The sequence below is a fragment of the Vidua chalybeata genome, chromosome 8 (genome assembly GCF_026979565.1).
Source record: "Vidua chalybeata isolate OUT-0048 chromosome 8, bVidCha1 merged haplotype, whole genome shotgun sequence".
In the NCBI taxonomy this organism is placed as follows: domain Eukaryota; kingdom Metazoa; phylum Chordata; class Aves; order Passeriformes; family Viduidae; genus Vidua; species Vidua chalybeata.
Window position 1 is genome coordinate 30029748 of NC_071537.1, and position 25501 is coordinate 30055248.

At 39.6% G+C, this 25501-nt stretch overlaps 2 long non-coding RNA genes across 2 annotated transcripts; one reads left to right on the plus strand and one right to left on the minus strand.

Annotated features, from left to right (window-relative positions):
• Positions 1-395: 395 nt before the first annotated feature.
• LOC128791755 (uncharacterized) lies at positions 396-17468 on the minus strand. The gene is made up of 4 exons (XR_008432130.1): positions 17382-17468; positions 8823-9014; positions 7931-7983; positions 396-487 (listed from the first exon to the last, which is right to left on the minus strand). It is a non-coding gene; the product is annotated as an uncharacterized LOC128791755 (long non-coding RNA).
• On the plus strand, positions 17420-24882 carry LOC128791754 (uncharacterized). Its single transcript, XR_008432128.1, has 3 exons — positions 17420-17598; positions 18784-18868; positions 24596-24882. It is a non-coding gene; the product is annotated as an uncharacterized LOC128791754 (long non-coding RNA).
• Positions 24883-25501: the final 619 nt, after the last annotated feature.

The following is a 25501-nucleotide window of genomic DNA, read 5'->3' on the forward strand; positions in this document are numbered from 1 at the left end:
TTTATTATTGAGCAGATATAGATGTGACTGTGGCTTGGTTATACCTAAGCCATAACTAAACCCCACTGACACATGTGCACCCCAGCCTCCCTGGTCTGGACAAGCTGAGAAAATGACCATTTTCTGAGTCTTCCTAGCACCACTCAGAATGGAGGGAATTTTTGTACCCAGAGTTAGAGTTCTTGCCCATGGTATGTGATGTGCTGGATTCAATCCTCTTTTCTGCTTAAAAGCACCTCAGCCCATTTCTTTAGTCTTACAGGATAGCACCCAAAACCATGTTTCAGAGTCACTCTCAGTGCCTCCCCATGTCTTTATGATTAAGGCTTTGGGCTTTATGTGAAGTGAGACAGCTGCATTGCCTTCATATTGGGAGTCAGGGTACTTGCCTGGAGAAGAGCTGAGATCCAGCAGGAAGACAGAGCTTGTGGTCCAGTTTCTGCACTCCAATGCCGTGCAGGTCGTGAGGAGCCAACAGGCTGTGCATCTGTAGAAAGGTGAATGAGAAAACCCTAAGTGCTGCATTACAAGTAGTTAAAACCACAACCTGCAAGCACTCTCCAGGCATCCAAGGATGGACAATCACTGTTGCCATACCTACCCCACAGCCTCCAAAAGGACATGGGAAAAGAAGGTGTGAAGAAAGAGCTGCTCCACACAGATGCTGTTTTTCACCTTAACTCATAAGAGATATCAAGGAACAGGAAGTATTCACCCTGGGATGTACAATAGAATCTCCTTAAAGCTAGGCTGAATAATCATAGAATCACAGAATCAACTAGGTTGGAAAAGACCTTGGAGATGATCAAGTCCAACCTATAATAATCTACGCTCAAAACCACACCATATTCCATGCTGTGATTGAGGACAGCACTTGTGCTGGAGAACACTAAAAACAACATCTCTGCCACTTGCCTGGACAGCCTGGCCAGGCCTGCCATGGACTTTGCAGACTTTTTGATAAGCACAATTATTGAAACACAATTTAAAGTTGACAACGTGTCTAAAAACACACACAATGTCAGAGGAGGAATGAAATGTTGCTTTGCCCTCCTTCCCCAATCTCATTACAGGCTAAGGAAAAATAATGTATGGAGAATAATACTTCACCATCTAAAGAGTTTTTCTGGTTTCTAAATCTAGTGAAGACTCATTGTATATTTTGACAGAAAAATGGATCAAAATAATAAAGTGAATACAAAATTATATTGCTGTCAATAATTTAATTTACACAAAATAGCACTGTGACATGGTAATTGTTATATATGATGCAGCATTCAGTATAATATTTGGAGAATGCATTATACAAAGTCAACATTTAACTACTAAAATCAACTTACATAATCAAAGCTGTCAGAGAATCTTTACAGTTTTATATTAATTTGAATGTAATTTACTATAGAGGTGTCAGAGGTGCTTACAATAGTTAATGATCTCTGCATTTCCATTATAAAATCCTATTTTCAAAGGTTCATCACTTGCTCTTAAGAACACTGAACCCTCCGGCACATTTTCCTTTTCCTTACAAAAACTCTGTTAGACAGTTTAAACTTTTCTCTCAGAGCAGATAGTGTGGTTGCTTTCCAAATTAATTTTGAGGATTTGCTAATTTGCTGCTTGCCACCCCAGGATCTCAGAAAAATAAGCATACTTTACTGAGAAAGTCATTACAGTTACATTTTCTTCTTCCATTTTCCTGAGCATGTTACCCCTCAGACCATTTTTCTTGCTGAAATGTGTAAGTATCTTCCAATATTGCATCCAAGCCTTCTCCATCATTCCTTCCCTCTTTCCTGTTTTGCTGCCTTTTCAGCTTTCTTCCAGGTTCTTCTCCTCATCTCAGACTTTGACTCCCAGCTCTGTTCTGTGTCTTCTCACAGATGTCCACATTTATGCTGGCAAATGCTACTTCCAGGGTATCTGTCAGTCCATGGGCTCTCCTGGCTGCAGCCTGTCAGCCTCACAATTTTTTTCAAGCTGCAACCATAATTCACTTTTCCAACTCATTATAAGTCCAACAATTAGCTTTACTCTAGCAAGTATATTTCTCTCCCTAATCTTTCAGGCTTGATTCCTATCAGACATTAGCTATCAACCCACCCAGACCTGCTCTGGGTTGGTCAGTTGGTGATTTCCAGTTTGCCAGCCACAGGAACTATGCAGCCCTGAGGCATTAAAGTTGTTTTCCCCTGCCCCAGGTTTTCTGCCCAGGGGGTAGGACATTGCAAATCAACTGCCCACAAATACCTTGTGCAGGTCATTTCCAAAACCAGAATTTGAAAGGCAGATTGTCAAAACAAAGCTATTACCCGTAGTAAAACTAAAACCAATAATTACCTTACTTTGATAGACCTGTTCCAGTTCATGGGTCTAGTTTTCCCAAATCCTGCTCAAATTCACTTGTTTTTCATCCATGTCACCTAGCTGTTGTAGATCCCTTAGCTTTCTGCAACCTCAGTGTTATTAGACCAGACTCAACATGCACAACTGCATCCAAAATCTAAATTGTTATTACCACATAAGCATTTAGATTTACACGGAAGTAGTTTTGTCACTGATCCAGGATCTCTTTATTTTCTCTACAAGGAGAAGAGCTTTTTAAAATATTTGGGATATTCTAGTCTAGCCATTCAATCTTTTTATGGCCACTTTTGTCCATTGCCAACACTTACCCAAAACACTTCCTTTTTTCCATCCGTGTCATTTCTGTGTTTGAAAAAATGAATATATTACTTTCTAATAATTCAGTGACGGAAGAAGATAGAAATCTTCTTTCAATTACACACACTGGAAACAGGATTCACAGTTTCAGACCAAAAAAATCTGTGGCTTACTGGAGGTGGAAAGAGAAACTGTTTCATAGATGTCATGTCGTGATGATGGACTTGATTCAAGGGAAATGCGCTCATATTTTGACTGGATAGTACTGGTGACTGACTCAACAAGATAGCTTAACTAGGACAGATAACAATGGTAACATTGGGAGTATTCTATTTGATCTTTCAGAATCATAATTTAGTGATACAAAGAAACTCTAGAAATTACTTTTATTTTTCCAGTGGATATCCAGCTGGACACAAGAAAAATTAGTGCCTGAATAAATTATATTTTATAGAGGCATTTGACACACTTCAGATTTTTATTCTGGTTTTGGAAAAAAACCATAGAAGACTGACGATAGCATGGACTACTGTCTGAAAGCTCTGGATGTTATTTCATCATTCTTTGTGTTGAGGAAACAGAACTGGAAGATAAAACTTTAATACTGTCAGAAAAGTCAGCAACTGTATGGATCTCTTCTCTGCGGGATGAATGGGACCTGACAAACACAGGAGCTTAGAGGATGATCTTCCAGACTGGATGATAATTCTTCCATTTCCACTGTCCCTCAGATGAATCTGCCAAACCTGTTTATCTTCGCTCAATATTTTTACTCCTTGAATCTCAATGAAGAGGTTTTCCTCTGATGTAGGTAGTCTGTTACCAAATGCCTGCTCTCCCGAGGTTGACGCCCACTTCATTCAAGTATTCCTGGTGCAGCAGGGATGTTAGTGGCTACTGGCTTGCAGCCAACATCCCACACGTTTCCTCCGCAGCAAAAATGCCTTAATTGTGACCCACTGCCTTTCAAGTAGATAGCGAAAAAAAACAAAACAAAACAAAAAAAAAAAAAAAAAAAAAAAAAAAAAAAAAAACCAAAAAAAAACCAGTCACAAAGAGCTTTGCTTTTATCTGTATTTCCCCTTCAGAAAGATCTCAAAAGAACTTCAGATATTGTTCTTTTCTTCTTCAAGGTCCACGGTCAGCAAGGGTGAGGCTTGGTGCTGCTGTTAGAGCTTGAGCCACAAAAGAAGCTAAAAGCACTCAGAGAGTGTGTTTGTGGATTTGGGTAGAGTTTTAAGCAGGGGAACTGCCGAGGGGCTGGATCAGTGCCTGCCGTTGCACCAGAGGCTGCATCCAGCACCTCTCCTGCTCAGCAGCTCTCCTGAACACCATTCCTTCTGAAACTGTCACCTATTGTAGGAGCTTGTTTTTCTCTGGCAGGGCACTGAAAAAGGATCAGAAGGGACAGTAGTTTTTGGCTCTCAGCTGAAGTTTTCCATCTTCATCACAGATAGGAAGAAGACTGCTGACCTTAGGTGAAACTGGGGCAGAGTGTGCCGAGCCCAGTGTGTGAATGAGCAAGAGGAACTTGTACTTGCTCACAAACCGGGCACGCTGCAGGCCTGGCATGGTCACCACCAGTGGCTTTGATGTGAACAATTATGCAATGCACACCCATTCTTAGACCCACAAAAGCCAAACACACAAATGGTTTTAAGACCAGTGCATGGAAAATGGGATCTAGTGAAACAAAGCTGTCCATTTCCTTTCTCCATTGCACATAATCCTAAGGAAAACAACATAAATACATCTTATATTTGGAAATCTGGCCAAGCAGAGGTGAGGAGAGGTCCAGCAATGCTTACAGGAGAATGTGGAACCCAAAATTACAATATGAGGAGTGCTGGAATCAGAAAGCAGGGAGAAAAAGGTTGGCAAACCACTGAGCTCGTTTTCAATGGTGTTGTCAGGATGCAAGAAAGATAAACTACTCTCCAAGTTAATGTTATGTAGTGAGAAATATCTGAGGGAAGACATTAAGAAATAGATATACATCAAAAAGATGCCACGAAAGAAAACCCCAAAGACAACTACAATCTGGGAAAAATCACCAAGTGGAAGGCAGATGGCCAAATCTTGTGATACAGATATAAAGATAATCTACTTGATTTAAAAGAACAAGAAAGTCAGTCAGGATGGTTAGAAAGAAGAGAGATAATTAAATGGAGAGAAAGGAACTAATTAAAGAAATCATTAATGCTGACCTTGCATAAATAAAGTTTCAAAGATTGCACACATGCTAATTTGAGGAGCAGGACGGCTAGAAGTATGGAGACAATTAAAAATATTCACTCCTCTATACCAGGGATAATGGTAGAATCTGAATGAGATTAAAAGTATTTGGTATTGTTCCAGTGGATTATGATCTTGGAAAATTAACATGAAAACAGATGTGACAATATACTGAATTTAGAGAGAATTGCAAAATGTACAGATGAATGCAGGGAACAAAACTAAAACAGTAAAATGAGCATAGGTTAAAACACAAGCTGCAGAAAACTGACAGCAGGAAAGATTTCAGGAAAAAAAAACCTAGTATAGGTAAATTGGATAAAACAGAGGAAAGGCTGGCAGCCATCATCACCATGATGCATTACATCTCACTTCCAAATGCAGAGTCCAATCTGGGAGAAGGCAAGAAGCAGAATATGCTCTTTATAGGGGGAAAAAAAAGGCTTCTTTCTTTTGTAAGTTCCTGTGTCAGTAGCCATTTTATAGGGCTGCCAATCATGGTATATCAACTGAAAAACCAGATCATTTTCTAAAGCACCCACCTTCCCAGAGAAAGATTTTCAAGTTGAATGTGTACAATCCAGCTGCTGCTTTTAATCTTTCCCTAACAGTAGTTGTTTTATTACTTTGACAGTCATTTTCAGCCCATGAATGGTACCACAGTCCGTGTAAGATAGGAAAACTCTTTTGATCTATAATTTCATAAGGTTTAGCAATGGACAAAGGATTTTTCCGGTATACTTGATCACACACTTGCTGAAATTTAGGCCTAGAGCCAATAAAAATGCACTGAGCTACCCTTCTGGAGATACACAAAAATCTTTCACAATTCATCACAATTTTTGATGAGCAATGACTGCCGGAAAAAAAAAACCAAAAAAACTTATTATAAAAATATTGTCTATTAATAGAAAATTTAAAACCAGGTTACTCCTGAAATAACTTTGATACATTGCCACAATAACTTTTAACTGCCATACTGTTTTAATATATTATGATCTATAGGATAGAAAATACAGATACAAAATAGGCATAAGTGCAAAAAAGGAAGGTATTTCAAGCTGTCTGTAATAGCTAGGAGAAACTAGGAGAAAACTCAGGCAGACAGAGTAGTTTTCCAGCATAATAATTTGTTCTCTGCTCTACAACTAAGAACTATATATTTTGTGCAGTCTGAAATACTGTATAAACTCTAAAAGAAAATGTATTTCCAAACAAGACTAGAAAGCCATTCAACAACCATTCAGACTGAAAAAGCAATTGCAAATTTTTAATTCCGTAATTTTTACTAGTACAGGTTGCAGTACTTTGAGCACTTAAACATATGTTAAACTTCTCACACATGTGCATTCCATTTTCTTGTCCTATTCCTATTGGAACACATTCTGCTCTTCCTTATGTATAAGGAATTAAACCAGAAAACGTTTCTGATATTCTGAAGTGTAAGGACAGTGTTTCCAGGAGAGCCATTAATTTAGCAGCATTCAGCTGAATATGTAGCTACCTGTGGGGAATATTTAGATAAGGTGCTGCATTGAAGTCTAACTTCTTTGAATTCCATCCTTCGAAAATTCTACATCCATTGGCATAGCATAGCCAATTTCCATAGAGACATTCCTTTCCAAAAATCCACATCAGGCTTAAAATTTAAAGAGGAAAAAGAAACAAATCTCTTTTTTGCTGGGTGCAGTTAGAAATCAGTCATCTTGATACTTAGATTGATCAGAAGGAAATTAAGGGGGATTAAAGGATAAACAGGAGTTACTCTTCCACTCCCTGCACTGTTCAATTGTTGATGTCTGTAGTATTCCTCAAGTAAGTATATTTCAGTTGACAAAAACATTGGATTTCGTGCCTTTTGCTAGTCAGCTTCTGTTTATAATCTCTTGAAATTTCCACAGAATTCCCCAAAATCACATTTTCTGGCAAAATACCAACCTTACTCCTACAGTCTAACATTCAAAACACAAATACTTTGCCTCAGTGTTTTCCGATAAACCACTTAATTTGGTTCCACTAAATTATTTTAACAAAATATTGAGATGCCTCTGTGCAATTATTTAAAAAAAACATAAGTTCTTCACGATCAGCTAAAACTGCCCCCAATGTCACTGACCTCAAGAAATCAGCTCTCAGTGCAAGCAGAGATCTTAACTTCCGTTTCTCTCATTTGTCAGATCTCTAAATGAAAGGCTCTTTAAAGGGTTATCTTTCTCTAAACACTTAAAGTTGTATTTTTAGCCTCACTGTTTTGGAATAATGCACAGCTCTGAGCTTTGCAGATGCAAGATTCTTCTATCCATTCTTTCCTTCAGATTAGGAAGACTCAGAGGAAAGAAATTGGCCACTGTTTGCTAATTATGAAGAAGTGCCTACAGTACATCAACCTCTTGCATCAGACCATGCTTGGAATTACAACTTTCTCAGCATTTGCTCACTCAGTTTTGAGTAACTGAATTATTCCCAGCCATTATCAATTCTTGGACTTTCCCTTTGAGACCTCAGTCCACTACAGTGGGAAAGATAGACTTACTGCAGGAAACATGGCCATATGTTTCTGCATCCTTCCTGCCACATCTTGTAAAACACTTAAGACATTGTGCAAGAAAAATGAATGAAAATTTGAAAGCACAAGCAGAGCTGTGCTCTGATAATCCATGCAAACTCCAGTTCATGTAGGTGTCAGCTCTGAGTCCTGTAAATAACTAAGAGGTCTGTCTGGCTCCAAGCCCTACTGAAGGCAGGAGCTGCTCCTCCCCTCAAAGTAAGGTGCAGGTGTTGACTGCTCCCAGCACAGCAATGCCTGGGGAGTTTCTGCTGCCCCGGACTACCATGGTGCAGCAAATCATTGCAAGTACAAGGCAGCAGCTCTACAAGCCTGCAAGAACTTTGTGCAAATGGGACTGGTTATGTTTCAGGGGGCACAGACTGCCCCACCAGGACCTCTTTGTTGTCTGTAATCATGGTTATTTAACTGATGATCTACGTCTGCAAAAGCATCAACTTTACAACCAATTATTAATCAAAAACTTACCTCCATGCTTTCTCTTTCCAACACTGACTTTCAGGATATTTCATCTAATAAGTCTGAAGAAGACATGAATAAACAAACATGGCATTATAATAGCTTGTTAATTTGCATCAAGATACATGATGTTAGAAGTACACCCAGTACTGGAGCTCATTGAAGATGAGCATGCAAAAAAGGAAAGATTATTATCTTCATGATCAGAAACCTCAATTTGTTTTAGCTTCATCTGTTTTGGATGTTTTGACTGAAAATTGTATTAATAATTTCCAAGCTGTGACTAACTAATTTAAAATAAGATGCCTCCATATGATATTTCAACATTCTGCACACTGTACCTAAGAACAATCAGACTGAAGTCTTTCTAGTGCAGTGTTGTGTCTCTGTTCATTTGCAAAATACAACCATTCTCTCATCATTCTGTGTGGGACAAGAGAAATACTAAAGAGCTTTTTGCCTTAGAAGACAAAGAAAGAAAGAAAACAGGGAAGTTTTCTTTGCAACAGCAAATAAAGGACCCAATCTCTTGGCATCAGTTCACGGACTCAAATCATCTCTTGGAGAAGGAGACAAATGCTGTCCTCTGAATTACAGTCCCAGGAGAAACTTTATATATATAGTGAAGCAAATATACTTTACATGTATAGTGAAGCAAATCAGAAACATAAGGCCCTCATTAGCAGAAGCAGGTTTTCCAGGAACAGAATAGTGACTGGGAAATCATCTGATTCCTGGATATCTAGCATTTCAGTCATCAGCCCCAAAACAAAAGGAAGAGGGAGGTCAAGGGCTCTGGCACAAAGCAGTGCTCATAAGGACTCTGCTGCAAAAGCTTTTCCAGGCACTTGTAAGACAGTATTTGCTTTCATTTGGGCTCAGCACCCTTATAACTCCTCACCTTCCTCCTTGATGTGAGGGCAACTTCTGCAGTAAACACATCCCCACATCTCTTCCTGAGGAGGAAGGATACTTGTCTTCTCCTGGCTTCATTGTCTGAAGTATCTGCCAATATTGGTGGATGTTGGCAGTGCTGCTGTGGCAAAATGCAGGTCGGTGTTCTCTCAATTTTCTGATAATCTCAGAAATTGTACTGCCGAAAAGAAAAAGTTTAAACAACCAAATAATGACTTGCATAGAAAACAACACCCTTCTGCCTCAATTGTCTGACATTCTTTTAGCAATCAATCCCTGGGCAGGGTGTTGCAGCATCATTCCAACTTTTGGCGTGAGCACTGACAATTGCCCTTCCTCCCAGTTCCTATCTTTTCCCTCAAATCAGAAAATGCTTTGTGTTACTGGAGACAAGGAAGCATCCTCCTCTGGTTAGAGATGCTCTAAGTATACAAGGAAAAGAATGAAGAATAAAAATATGTCTAGCATTTGTATAGGTCATACATACATACATATACACACACACATATATATGTAATTTTATGGATCTAGCTTCTTACCCAAAATTTCTTACATGTAAATAAGAGAGCATTTAGATTGTGGCTTGGGGTAGGTATCTTCTCATGCAAACATATGAGGCTGCATTAGAGCTACAAATGTTTCTTTTGAGCGCTTAACACTGTAATAGTATTAAACTATCTGGGCAAGCCTTTTACAGGTGATGTTCTTAAGCCTTGAGTTAGTTTATTAGTGTTGCTAAACCAAATGGACTGAAACAGTTAAACCTAATGCATTTTCTATGAGCAGTTTGTAAACAGAGAAAATTATTGTCCCTGATAAACTGAGTATCAATATGAAGCAAAACCAAGTGTTCAGAAAATTTTCAGCAAATGAGGTAATATTGTGACACATATTATGACTCTCAGAAAGGAGAGTATATATATTGGTAACAAGCTTCCAAAGCAAACTGGATATGTAGGGCCAACGGATTTTTTTTCATCAATAAATTGCGGAGGAAATTGCAGAATCGATATTAATCTTGCCCTTTGGCACTTCTTGCTGTGAGATTTCATTTCATAAATATTCCTTGAAAGAAGAGGTTTTAAAAACCGGAATGACCTGGATCCCCAGTGGTGAAAGGTGAAGTGGGCTGTATTTGGAATTGCCTCTGCAGAAGGGGAACACCTCAATAACTTCTCTGCATGACCGATTCTGATAGAGGGTTGTGTATCTGCCAGTGCAACCTGCATTTTTTACGCTAGTACAAGAATAAATATTATCTCCCCTCGTGTGACAGACCTTTGATAAAGCAGAATTGGCCTGGTTGATTAGGAGTATGTGTCAAACACAGATAATGGGGGAATCCCTTTCAGCAGCAGCATGGCACCTCAGCAACCATAACAAGGCCAATTTAACGAGCCTTCTGTTTTTCAAGAGATATTAATTGCAGTCCTGTCACATAAGATACAATTCAAGATAAAATACGTAAAAAGGGGGGGGAATTGGATTTAGTTCAATTTTTGTCATGATTATAAATTTTCTTGCAGGACCATGAATCTTACCACTGCTGATCTGAATACCCTACATGGCTGGCACACTGCAGTAGAACAACATTTATTGTTACGAGTTCTGTGGAACACCAGAAGAATGTCAGGTTTTCTGCTGAATCTTTCTACCACTATGATTTTTATTCTACCCTACACATTTTGTTTGCTTGTTTCTTTTCGAAAAACACAAAAATCAGGCACTGAATCATGTGTCTCCAACAACAAGGATGCTTCCTCATCTCTCACCAGGACTATCAAGATTTTATAAATGGTTCTGCAAATGTCCCATTTGATACTTCCTCAGGGATGCTCCCAAGCTTACAGATAAATAACCATCCAAGGGTTGTGCTGGATTGATGTACAAATTATCTTCACGCAAGTAAGTCAGAATTCCCAGTTCAGTGTTTCAATAGTTGAATCTCCACTCAATCAGTTGTCATAATTGAATTAATGTTCTTTGTGTATTATATAAACTTTGTACTGCCAATGCATGTGCTCTCAGGCCAGACTCCAGTCAAGGGAGAAGGTGGACCTGCCATATGCTGGATGCTGCTGCCTGGCAGCAAGGATGCTCTGCCACATTGCATTCTCACCTGAGTCAGAGCAGCTCCAGGCTGACCCCCTGGATGTGGCACATGCTGAACAGTGGGTGCTGCCTGCATGTGCATTGTGGCCCTAAACAGGTCTCAGCCACCAAGCTGCTCATCTTCTTGTATTGAGGATTTTCCATTAAAATTAATTTTAACAAATACATTGTAATTTTTGTGGATGCAATGTGCTTCTGAATGAGATCTAAGTTGTCTTCTAACAGTGAATACCTTTGTGATGAAACACTGCCTGCAAAGTTCCAATGGCAGTATATTCAATCCTAAATTATATCAAAATGTGACAAAGTTAGAGAAATTTAATCCTTAATCCTAATCCCAACATGAGGCTAGAATAGTTCAGTTTCTTTAAAGATACTGCAACAGCAGCTTTGCAGAGAATTTTTCTGCTAAATAGACGAACCTTAAAGCTGTTCATAATCCTAAACCTCTTGTACTGGCAGTGCCAAGAACTCCAAAACCATAACATGTATCACAGGTAAACATACCTTGGTCATCAAAAGGTTGATTTTCTTCTCATGGGTAAGAAGGAAATAGATGGGGAAAAAAACAAAGATGGGCTAACTTTTCTGTAAAATATGTTAATGGCATTATTTTATTTTTTCAGCAAGAAGCAAGGATGCCCACAAAGATAGACTTTTGGGAATATGTAGCGTTTATATAGGTCTTTACGTGTGAGTCTGAGAGATCACCTCAGACTGTTTAGGACATGAAAAACACAGAGTCTAAAGCTGCTTGCTTATGAAGTTCAGGCAAGCCCAGGCTCACCAGCAGAGTGGTTACTTTAAGGGACTTTGGGTAACACATCAGGCAGCTTGTAATAAAGCCTTCCTTTCATACATTGTTGCTAGCAGTAAGGTTCACCATTTTCTGCTCAGAGCCTGCGTATTCAGGAAACATGGAACTGAAATTCAGCCAGGCACACACATTCCCCAGAACTGAAAGCATGGTCTGTCAGCCAAATGACACAAAACACTAAAACACACGTTTTAAAGTCTGGTCTTACTCAGCAAAATATTTACATGCTTTTGGACACATCTCCAAAAGACAGCATTTCCTAAATGCTATCCTCAAGAAGTGAGGCCTCATTTGGCCTCCAGATGCAATGTACTATTCTCAGTTCTCAGAAATATATGGAAGTCCCAATTAATATTTTAAAAGTCCCAGCTGGAGATTATCTGTGTTTCAGGAACCATAATAACTTTACAAATCCTGTCCAAGGAGTTTAATTTGCTTCTGAAAAGAGGTGCTTTAAAGATTATAAATATACAATTGACAGTAATGGAACCTCAGCATGTAATCCAGTACCTGTTGGGCCAGAAAGCAAGTTTGACACTAAAATGAGCAGCTCTTTGCTGCTTGTATGGCAATGCTGAGATCATTCCAGGTGACCCTGTGCAAAGATAAAAGGACCAACGGAGTTTTTATATGCACTATTTTCTGATTGTAAGAAAAAAACCCTAAATAGACAGATGTGAGAAAATTAACTGGTGAAATTACTGAATAATCATATGACTGGGGGGGGGGGTTGTTACTGTTTTTAAATATTTCCTTTAATAACAAGTATTGATATTGTAGGATGGTTCAATATACTATGCACCCCGAAATATCCTGAGATTATTCAGTTCATTTTTCTGAAAACTACCACGTATATATAAGCTACTTAATTAAATACAGGAAGTTATCTTCTAGCAACCCCCTTCCACATTCTGAACATGAAAGAGTACACTAGAATATTGATAGCCCATCCAATATTTTAATGTTGGAAAACACATTAGTTTTCAGTAATGACAGGGAGTCATCAAGAAAAAAGAAAAACTAAAAGAATGAATATATGAACTAATTTTGACTCTCTTTTGTACTGTCATGTGGTGAGCAAATAAGAGCCTCACGTATGTGAAAGCAGCATTTACTCTCTCTTGCAGGGAGATCACTTACCCCGAGCTGGGATGGGCTCTTTGCTGTGACCTTTGTGAAGCCGCCCCCGCAGCTCCGCAGTTAACACGTTCTGAAGACCCTTCTTTGTCTCTGTGCCTCTGGTCACATACTAGCAGCAGGCTCTGCTACAGTGGAATTAATTAAACAAACTGCTCCAAGCTTAAATCTTTTATACAGCAGCCAGTGCAACAGAAACTATCTCATGAGTCACATATTTGTACACATCCAGCAGACAAAATACATGTGTGAATGTGATCTACATGCCAATTGATATTTTCACCCTGTTCCAGGATAGCTGCTTCCTTAACCAACCAGCCATGAGTAAAAAAAATAATAGCAAGGACAGATTTGTCCTCTTATATTGAATTTCAATGATCATGATAAAACCCACAACAACACAGAAAACAAATCTCTCAGTATACAGAAAATTTCAAAATTTTCTGTATACTGAAAATATACACAGAACTACCAGACAAACATCTAGACTTCACTAGATGAGGGTTAAAATGCCACAAAGTGGTGTTCTCCCACCCCACAACCTGGGTAAGGAATGTGAGATGGTATCAGATGAAACCTAGCATTTTTATATGGGTTTTTCAGGACATATGAAACCCCTCAGGTGAGCACATGTTTTGACATCCTCTTGGCCCTTCAGTTTGCTCTCCCTGCATGGCACCAGCTCTTTGGGCCTCTACAAACAGCAAAAACTCACAGGAGCACCTGGTGCAAGGTGGCAGCTGCAACAGATGGCATCTTGTTATTGGTTTATACACTCCAGCCTTCTAGCAAGCATCTCCAGTTATCAGTTCAGGCCAAACCCTTCCTTCCTAAAGTAAGAGGTTAGTGTCCAGGTCAGCACTGAAGAACAGCTCTGGTACCCTGAGGTATGAGATTTTACATGAATTGGGGAGTGAGTGTGGAAAGTGTTGTCAGTGAGTCTCCTTTCTACCGTTCAAGGAAGGCACTTACTATTACCAGAGAAATTAGAATACTTTAAGCCCACTAAGTACTTAAAATGCAACTACTTCAAAAAGACAAACTACAACTGAAGTTTTCAGCAGTGGCTTTCAGAACTCCACCCTCAGCAAAGCAGAAAGAAAAGAAATGGGAGCTCAGCACTTCTCACAAAATAGGGCTGTGTAAAACCCCCAGGCCAAAAATACTCTTCAGAGATCCTCGGAGAACATAAAAGATCAAAACTTCAACCTCAGCCCTGTGTATCTGAATTGCTAATAGATGCTTAGTACTGTCTCCATCTGCAGTATCACACAACAAGGATTAGAGGTAATCATGTTTTTAAGGAAAGGGAGTGTTTCACATTGCCAGAAGCATCTTCAAAACTCAGATTCAGAATTATGATGTAGCATTTTCTGTCTTGCCCTGAACAAGGTTTTCAATGACCAGTTTATGAACAGCTGCACCAATACTGCGCTCTTCTTATGTGCTAAAGAACACTGGGACATTGCAAAACTACAAAGGCTTGTCCTGTCCATTTAACCAGCATGTCACATGGAGACAAAGCATAATGCAGCTCTGTGAAAAGTCCACCCACAAACTTCATTTTACACTATAAGAATGAGGCACTTGAGTTCTCTGTCTTCCTTCTCTCACAGGAGTTCACATGACAGCAACTTAAATATTTTGGAGACTCAAGAATATAGCCTTTCAAAAAGTTACCTGCTTAAGAAGAGTAGTCATAAAAGGTATTTTGGTATTTCTTTCTTGTTCAAAACCTTTGTATTCAGTTTGTTTTAAAATGTAGATCAGTACTGAACAATAAAATAGAGTAGTTGTCATTGAAGAGAAAAGCTGTATCATCTTATTAAAACCTAACTCTATAGAATTGGAATCCACAGCACTTAGAAGTGAATTAAAATGCTATCACTAGAAATATATTTTTTTTTTATTAATGAAACATAGTGTCTTAACTTGCAAGCTAACGTTTAAAAAACACTGCAGTATTTGTTATCAAAGAGGAGACATTTATTTTATCAATTAAACCCATAACAAAACCCCTATTATACTGACACAGCAGTACCAAAAAGGACAACCCTCTTTCCTGCATGCACACTCTTGCACACATACAAACACACACTCCTTTTATCCAAAGCTGGCAGAAAAGACCCACAGATCCAAAGGGAGGGGCCAAAGGAGCAACAAACCCAAATATCAACTGTCAGAAAAAGACATCCCTCAGCAAAGCTGTATTTGGAAGACAGTGTCATGTTGTTAACATGCTGTATTCTTAGAACTACACAATCACGTAGTAAAAAGAAATTAAAGATTTAAAACTATTATTTTAGGACTCTATTTTCCCTAAGCAGAGATGTAGGAAGTAGTGAGGACTGTAGTAAAGAGATCAAATATTCATGGAAGAAGATCTTTATATGAACTATTGAATCGTTTCTATTTGGTTTTATACAGATTTTATAAGCTCCAAAATAATCCTTTTAAGCATTTAATTTCATAACTAATTAATTCTCTGCAGCAGGGAACTACAACAAACTTGGAACAATTTTCTTAAATGAAGAGACAGCTGATGGCTCAAGTTTACCAACACCACTCATCCTCAGCCTCAGGATTCACTGACAAACTTTGCTACTGATGTCCCCATGCAGCAATCGCAGCAAGGCCAACCACCTGCATTTACCTTGAAAAAAATGGAAAATATCCTTCAGCCAGGCAAAGGGAGGCCAACAGCTTTACAGTAATACCAGCAATTAGTCCAGTCCTATAACACACACTTGCCATAAACTCAAGATGCTAGCAGGGTGGACTCAGGGACACAGATTAGGAACTTTTGCCTATATTCACTTCTTCTGCATGTTACTCCAACAACAGTTACATCCAGAAACCTCTTTAGTGATACAAAATTAGCACAAAATGTGGCAGTAACAGTATGAAGAATACTGACATCAGTTAGTGGTCCTGCTAAGTCAGCTGTACAGATGCTAAGGGCCCTGCTTTGGTCACTTAGTTTAAGCACAGGCACTGCTCCTTTGATTATACAAGGATATTTACCAGATAAAAACCTGCAGGAGTCAACAGACGTGCATGTTGATTTGGCACTGCCTGGTTTTTGGTAGTGGGGGCCCGCAGAGGTAGCTTCCGTAAGAAGCTGCTAGAAGGTCCCACCATATCCGACAGAGCAAATCCTTGATGGCTCTGAAGATAGATACACTGCTGGCCCAATTAGAGAGGTTGGTAATGGCCCTGTGATGACATATTTAAGAAGAAAATCAAAACAGAGCACGCTGGGGTGGGGAGGTGCTGTGGCCACCACCGCGGCCACCACCATGCCCGCGTGGCCCATGGCAATACGCCGCCATGGCAGCTGCCATCTCAGTGAGCCTTGCCTGCCTGGCCACCCCATGCCAGCCACGCCGCGGGCAGAAGGACAGGGATGGCAGCAGCTTCTCCTTCCCAGCCCCGCCTGACAGCGGAAACACAGCGAGCAATTCCCCGGCACGGAGCCTGGACGAGATCAACTTCTCAGTGCTGCGGGGTCCTGCAGTAACCTTTGAATTAGGGGAACTTGGCAATGGTACCCACAAGCAGCAGTTTTTCTTCTAGTCAGAGAAGAGGAGGAAGTGAGGACACAAGAGAGAAAACGTGGAGGCACCAAGGTCAATGGAAAAGAAAGAAAGGGAGGAGGTGCTCCAAGCATTGGAGCCAAGATTCCTCTGCAAGCCGTGGTGGGGACTGTGGTGAAACAAACTGACCCCCTGTGATGCATGAAGTCCACAGGGATGCAGAGATCCACTCTCAGCCCTTGGGAAAAGTGCTCATGCCAGAGCAGGTGGATCACAGAGAAAGCTGTGATCTAGTGGGGGACCCGAATGGAGAGAGAGGGCCCCTGCTTCCAGAGACAGAGGGTCCTTGCTTCCAAACTAGAGCAGCCTATCCTTAAAAGATTACACCCCATGGACAAGTAACCCACACCACAACAGTTTTGGGATGACTGCTTGCCCATGGGAGAGAGCCCACGGCACAGCAGAAAAAAAGACTCCTCTCCCTGAACGATCGGAAAAAGATCGCAAGTGAAAACTGACCAAAACCCCCAGGCCCTGTCTCCCTGTGCTGTCAATGGGAAGGAGGGAGGGGCTGGGGAAAAAAAAAAGGTATTTTAAAGGCTTATTTTACTTCTCAATATCCTCTTTCTGACTCTGTTAATAATAAATTTACTTCATACCTTTAAATTTGAACCTATTTTGCCTTTAGAATGCTTTTCTCCCAGTCCTTAACTCATGAGCCCTTTGTTAATTTTTTTTCCCTCTCCTCTGCCCAACTGTAGCAGGAGAGGGTGAGTGAACAACTTTCATGGGTGTCTGGCATTTGGCGAGTATCAAACCACAGCAGTATGCCAGTCCTCATAGTCAGGAAAAAGAACTCCTCTAAATGTCAGGACTAAATGAGGCCCTTTAAGACCCATCTCTATGACATGCAGGTGAGCACAATGAAGTTATGGTAACAAACCTTGCACAGATGCAGCTGGAGCAGGGTATGGCCATTGGAGCCAGCTGAAATCTGCAGACAGCCAGATGGGAGATCCGCCAGACAGGGTAATCCCACTCTCAAGAAAAAAAAAAAAAAGAAAACATTGGCATTACCAGGTGCAGCTTTAAGGAGGTGCCAGTCTTCCTCAGCTGAAGTAATTGAACAGAACTTGAGGAATTAAAAACACCTTACCCAGGTACTTTCTGAAAAATTAAGCTACAAGACTGTGATGGGAAAAGGATAAATTACAGTTCTGTTGCCTTCTTAGGAATTCTTTGGAAAACAAACCAGTGTAAAAAATCAACAAATTAATCACCACTGAGCTATTTTCCTCATGACTACATGATCTACACAATTCAAGGAGGGAAAATGTTTCTTTGCAGCCAGACTGTTGAGAAACTACCCTGCATATAAGAACACTCTCTCTCTCTTCATTGCAACAGGTCTTGACATTGACTTTGTCATGTTAATTAGCCAAATTCAATCCTAGTATATGCTTGAATCAAAGCAGCAAAGACATATGAACATCAACCATCAGATAAGTCCACAAAGCACAAATGCTTTGATGGTCAGTGGTACTCCCTGTTACCTTCTTGTTTTGGAAAAAAAAATGAGGAACCTTTGGAGAAAGAAAAAACACCACTGAATCACTTGACAGAACATATTTCTCAAATACAGCAAGCTCTAGTGTTATCACAGCCAAATAAAACTGGCAGAGGATTTGGCTGTAGCAAAGACACTTGTCTAAGTATGAAGTTTCCCATACTGTGAGTTCTGAGATACTGGGCATCACTGTACCCCTATTTATGAAGGGATTTGAAGCAGGGGAGCAGAAGAAATGACAGCAGCCTATAAATGGAAGCCAACATGCTTACAAGGACTATACGCTGCACATTAGTGTCTACAGAAGATGCACGGAAGCAGACTGAATGGGCACACAGGAACATCTGCCAAGCCAAGCACAGAAATAACAGAAAAATATAAAAATCCAAGATTGAATTCTGTATGTTTTTTATAAGCACCTTGATGATAGAAGCCCCAAAGTCAGGAAGAAGCAATGTCACTGTAAACATGATTTTGATGCCTTTGGAAGACACTAGAGTGGTCCAAAAAACTTGGGGAGGGCTGTCACCTACCTTATTTTACCTCTATCTTTCGCACATACACACTCAGTCTCATACTGCTTTACAGCCAGCTGCTTATGTGCCATGTTTGAGTAGATATGTAATAGAACAGGACTGTTCCAAAGAGAGAAGGAACACGCATGAAGATACAAAAGGGGGTTGCAGAGAATGGGCATGAAATATTCTGTGCAGGCTTGCCTTATCTCCTGGGCTGCACTTTCTCTCAGAAGCTGGAGACCTGCTTTTTCTTCCTACAGCTCAGAGTGCTGAACTTCCAGCAGGAATACAGCATCAGGCTGCTGTTTTCCAGAACACCATCACTGCCCCACCTCCTTTCCTGAGGTAAGATATGCCTTTGCTACTGAGTAATTGATTCCTAAGAGCATGAGAGCTGAACAATATATACATTTACACAAACTATACTATGTAGTGTGTAAAAGCAAAGCTTTGGTTGAACCCAAGGCAGCAGCCTCTGAAGGAACCAGATGGGGCCATGAATAGGTGGAAATTACCAGCTCACAGAGATACAGTAGAATTCAGCATCACAGTGTGCATCTCTGACGAAGTTCACAAAAAGCTATCTCAAGATAACAAGGGTTTATGAAAGTAAAATCATCAACAGCACAGCAATGGGCAAGAAATTTGATTGTAACCTGTAAATCTAACATCAAAGGTCTTACAAGGCCACTGATGGCAGGTGGACACAACATAAATGTGATATTGTATGCCTAATAAAAACAGCTCACAGCTCTCTTAATCTCTTCTTTCACATGCATAAGTAACTCACACTGCATGTAAATGTCGTGTATCTAGTAAACAATTCATTTAAAATCATTTATGAACAGCTTAAAATGTATTTTAATCATATTTTTCTAAAGGTCAGATAATGCAAAGAAGAACAGATAAAAAGGATACAAAAGCTTACCCAGGTGATAATTTGAGTATCCTACTGATACCTTATGGTTAATGGTGTTTATAAAAAAAAAAAAAAAAAAAAAAAAGCAGTATGTGAGAAAGGATAAGTAGTGTGACAGAATAAAGATTAAAACTCAGGAAATTCCCATTAAGGCAGTTCATCCCAAGTTTACCATTGTATAAAACACCATAAGAGAGTTTACTCTTGGGCATACAGTATACAAGTACACCAGATGATTGTAACATAAAAGTGTAATATTCCCTTTCCAGTACAGATGTGTTAAACCATTGGCTTTGGCTCCAGATGTGATTTTCACTTCCACCAGACTCTGGGAAAGGCCACATCCTATGTTTTGAACATGTCATTTCAGGACATAAAATGAGAACTAGTTATGAAATTCACTTTCCAAAACCTGCAGTACCCAGCATAAGAGGAATTCTGAATTTACAACACTACCTCTATTCTATAGCTTGTCAGGCAAGCTTGACTTCAAAAGTTGAAGGTCAGGCCAGGACAAGCTGGGCCTTCTGATGTATGTGTGACACTGTCTGGTGTCACAAGTAGCCTTATGCTTTAGACAGGCCACACTTTCAAAAACTGCTTGCATTTTTCCTCCACCCCTAGAGAGCACATTAAATGCAGACACACCATGGTGAATTCAGCTTAGCAATAGAAGCTAACAAAACATGAAAACTTATTACTGGTAAGCCCCTAACAGGAAAAATACCATCTTCCCCTGGCCTTCTTAATGCCATGCTGGTGTATACACATGGACATTTATCTAAGATAATTTAGAACAATTTAAAATGAAATGTTTGCCTCTACTTTTTATTTGTTAGCATGTTTGTGACCTACATTACAGGACTGGTAATTTGAACAATCCAAGAGGATCTTTGGGGAGGGAAGAGCAAGATGTGCTAAATACAGTGTATATTTACTATCTGCATAGGGTTTTCTCACACCTTGTCAGATCTTCTTTCTCACTTCTCATTTGACACTGTCTCTATGATCTCAGGTTGTTGGAGTAGGTAAGAGCCACAGCAAACAGCTCCTGTAATTATTGACACGTTGATGCATCCCCAGAAACTACTATTCCCTCAGATTCCCAAGAACATTCCTGAAACGTTTAGTCTCAGATAAAAAATTTTAAATAAAAAGAAAAATGTTTGTTGCCTCCTGTTAGCCCAGGCAGGCTCCAAACACTTGGAGATTTTGTATTCCTGCCCAATAGTCCCCCTCAAGGGCAAATGAGTTTGACATGTATCTGACAGTAGAAGCAGAAAGTTTCTACCTTCTGCTCTGACACCTCAGCCTTGTACAAGTGCAGGGTCAATGTCTCTTGGCAAACAGCTGTGCTTGGGCCTGCTGGTGGAAAGTTGTTCCCTGGCTGGTGCTTGGTCCCTGGCAGCCTGAGGAATGACTCAATGGTACCATGTCCTGGTCCAAAAGTCTCCAGAATTACTGCAGATACGTGGCACAGCAAAATAAGATGGTGTTTGTCCCACCTTACAAACTGTAACTGAACTATTCAAGTTACTCCTTCTAGCCTTCAGAGCAATCCATCAAATCAGAAACTTATGGACAGTGAGGTTTTTGTCCAGGGAAGAGAACTGGAAAGAAACATTGGAGTCAGAAAGGCATTTTCCCCCAGGCCAAGCTTACTTTTCCCCTTTTTATTGCTATCTACTACCACAGCAGTGACCTAGGACATTTCTGTGGCTCTAGTTTATTGGCTTTTGATCTTTTACACTAATGATCTCTATTTCATAAGATAGTGGTAGAAAGTTTCATCCCTTTGGAAAATAAAGGGGAAGTTAGATGGATATTTTGTGGACCAGTCAGAACTACAAGCACTTGGCAAGTTTGTTGGCCTAAAATGACACACAACTGTATAATTTTTAAAATGTTACACTCGAGGAGAAGACATACTTTCAAAGAACAGTCTCAGATACTACAGGGAGAGAAAGACAAGTATACAAGCAAGGAGAAAGATGCAGAACCTGAAAAGCGACTTGAGTAAATTTACTCACAGGATCAGTTCCACAAACCAGTTCCTGAACTGCCTATTTGTGGATCACATGCAGACTACTTGGGAAACACAGATAGCAGCTAAAATATTCTTCCCCAAAACTGGTCAAGGATCTTTGTCTCCTGGATGAGGTTTAAGCTTGTGCTGAGCTCTTAAAAATTACAGTGATTATTTTCAACAAAAGAATTATATGAAGAACAAAAATTAAAGGTAGAAGGAAGCTCCCACCTGCCTGTAATTCCAGATGTAAAATAATTTTCTTTTAGAAAGGATTCATGTTACAAAAACAGTTTTATTTGCTTTGCTATTACATGGTTTAATGTTCTTTTTTTTCACTCACCTTCTGAAGAAAGAAAAAGTAAATGAAAACAAAAAGTTGATAGTGAAATACATTATGAAATATGAAGAATCATGGGACCAACTGACCACTCCAGTGATTAGGAAAACTGTAGACTATTTAAAGAGAGCAGTTTTCACTGCTCTTCATTAGAGTCTGATTACCTCAGCCATTAACATTTGGCTCTTATTATGATGATTGTGAAATACTGTTCACACTAATGGACAAAAGAAAGTTGACATGGCTATCTTGATTAACTCATCAATAATAATTTGGAATAATTTTTCTTCATTCACTGGATGAATCATTCACATGTGCTTTAATAATGCACACTGTTGTATAGTAAATTAGCATGAAGATTACCCACCTCTGGGAGCTACACTGTACTTCAAAGTGTTGCTCAAAAGATATTTCAAATTTGAATTTTACTTAAAAAAAAAAAAAGGAAATACCAGAAACAATGACTTCTTTTTAATTGTTCCCTACATCAAGGCATACAGCCCTCAAGTTATGCAACTGAGCTCAACCTTTAAGCCACCAGATACTCAATACGTAAAAAACACACTCCCCACCTATTTGCATTCTTCTTCAGAGACTAAAGCAAAACTCTTGTTCTTCATAAGACAAATATAAACTTGAATAACAAACTGATTAAAATGAAGTAATCCTTACCTAAACAGATAAGAATATAACCAAAGTCCACCAGGCTCTTTGTGGATCCAGCCTTGCAAACCTCCACTCACATGAGGTTTCATAGGCAATGTGACTGTGAACTCAAACCCCACTCATGGAAGTCAGTCCTATCTCCATGCAAAAAGCCCTGACAAGTCAGCTTCTTGCTGAAGATTGTCTGTGCAGAATAGGAGGTGAAGCACTCCTGGCTCTAAGCCATGCATGCCATTGTCGCCATGGCAGGTGATGACCCACCTCAGCTCTTTGCAGCAGCAATTTTCACATGCCTCAAACAGGTAACTCTGTGAAAATAAAATGCAGTGCCACACACTTTCTTGCAAAAGCCAACATCAATAGTCCAGATGATTTTCAACATTCACAGTTCCATTCTCACTGTATCTTACTCCACTTCTTCTCCCAGAATCACCACTTCATTTCTGCAAGTGCATCAAGCAGTTGTCTTACCTTTTAGCTTTTTGCTACCTGTTGTAATTGGACCTCCAGAGCTCTGAGGAAAGGCAATCTGCTTCTTTCACCTTCCTGGCTGTACCCATCACCTGCCAGCAGCAACCACCCTGAGTCAGGTGTTAACAATCCTGTGCCCCTGGCACAGCCAGTAGCAGAGGCTCAGAAAGAAGGTAAGACAGGGTAGATGTATATATAGCAGCTTTCTAAGCCAGGCAGGGCACCCTTGTAGATGGATTTTCTTCCATTGATTTTTCTAATTGTTTTTAGAACATGTAAGCCTGTAACAATCCACAGCATCCCATAGTGGTGTCTTCCAGAGTTTAACTGCACACTGTGGGAAGAAGTTACTTCTTTTGCTTGTTTTCAGTCTACAGCCTGAGGGGTTTCTTAAATGGCTCCTGGGAGTTGTATAGGAAACAAGGAACAGTAATTCCCAATTCATTTTTTTCATGGATTTTACAGCTTTCTATAATCCCTTCCTCAATTCCCTCTCTTCTGTGCAGAGAAGTGCTAGCCATTCAACTGAACTCATGGTAAACTGCAATGATCAAATTTTCTATCTTGTTTCCTGCTCTTTTCCTAATTTTGTGTGGGTTTTGCCTGCTACTGAACACTGATTAAATGTTTTCAAGAGCTGTGATAATGCCATCATGACAGTAAACAGTTCAGAACCCATTACTGTGCATGCAGCATCAGGTGTTTTCCCTGTGTACCTTGATTTAATTTAATCTGTACTGAATGTCATCCACCTTGTTAATTTCCTAGACATTCTATAGGATGAAACTGTTCTATATATAATTTAAAACCTTCATTCTTTCAATATCTTTAGTTAACTGCCCTAATAATGTCACATCAGTGAAGACTCTCACGACACCACCACTCACCTTACAAGTGATTATGAAGATGTAGAACAGCCCAGGACTAGCACTCATTTCCAAAGGACTCTCCTGTGATGTCTCTTCATTGAGCAACCTAATAATTTATTCTTGCTCCTTGTTTTCTACCTTTAATTAACTCCTTTATCCACGTGAAGTACTTCCATCTTTCACAGTTCAGCTTCTTTAGGAAGCTTTGGGGAGGAAGCATACTAAAAGTCTAAAACTGGGGAAGAGAAGAAAAGAGCAATAACAAACCACTTCCATTTCTTTATCTCCCATTTTCCCTCTTTCAGACATGCATCTCTGTTATAATCTGCCAGAAAAGCAATCCTTTTGAAGACTGTTGTATTTTGTCTTTTTGTAAATGGTCATTCTTAAATAGCAAGGTTCCCAGCAGCCATTATACAAGATATATATTGGCAACAAAATCACCTAACATAATTTCATTAATTCACCCATTGCAAAACTGTTTCATAGGATGGAAACAGTTACTCCTGGGAGTGGAGAAGGAGAATAACATTTGTTTGACAGTAAAGATTAATTGGCAAATGAACTGTGTAATGGATGCTTGTAGAGGAATAACTAACATAATGGAATATTTGGGGTATTTTCCTCTTTATGTACAGTAAACAATCTATATAAATCCCTCACTCATAGAGATGAGCATAAATCCTACATAAATATTCAAATAGCTTTTATAGTTACAATGGGAAACACATCTTCCTGTTGTTTCCAGCTGAAATAGTGCTTATGTGCTCTTTTCTCTTAGAGCTTTCTGTGGCAGCTATTTCAGCAGGCCGAAAGTGCTGCAGAGCCAGGAGGGCAGCTGTTCATCTGGTGTACATTCCCAGCACAACGGCTCCAGCAGGAACATTCACACCTCCAGCCAACGCGACTGGCATCGCTGCTGCCAGCAGGATCTGGGAGATTTCCGCTCTTTCGTACACCTATCATATGACAACGCTTGAATCGTGTAGGTTTGTCATTTCAGGAGACAATTCAACATCTCTGGAGTGTGTTCTCAAAGCTCAAAAAGAATATAAACAAAGGAAATGACATGTGGTTTTATGATCAATGCTATAAAACATTTTATCAGCTGAGGGACGGTATTTCAAGCTGCAATATATATTCATATGAATAATTCTTAGTTAACTGGGTAATTCTCTCAATTTTATTACATCTTATTTATTTTAGATTCTTAACCATTCCAGGCCAGTCCAGTTTGGGTAGGGATCTTGCCTAGAAGCTGAATATTGAGCCTAAAGAGGCAAAAATACTTTTTTTACTGCCATCAACCTCTAAGATTTGCAGAAAGAGAACTAATTTCATTTTCTCTGTCTTTTTTTCTCAAGTCTGAGGAGACAGGTACCTTGAAATCTCATTACAGAGGGAAGGGAGAAAAAATAGTGAAATTAAGACTTAGATGTGTAATTAGGGGTTCTGATTAAAAAAAAAAAAAAAAACAAAACCAAAACCACAAACCTAAGGCATTGAAATTCTTAATTCTTACACTTAATTAAAATTTCCCACCAAAATTTGCAGCCTTTACACAAGGAAATTATAATTTTGAACTAAATTCTATTTTCCATTTGGATATAGTTTTGACTAAAAAACTTTAATCAGTTTTACCGGGCCAGAAAGGAGATGCCAGTCATTGTGTGTGTTTCCCTTTTCA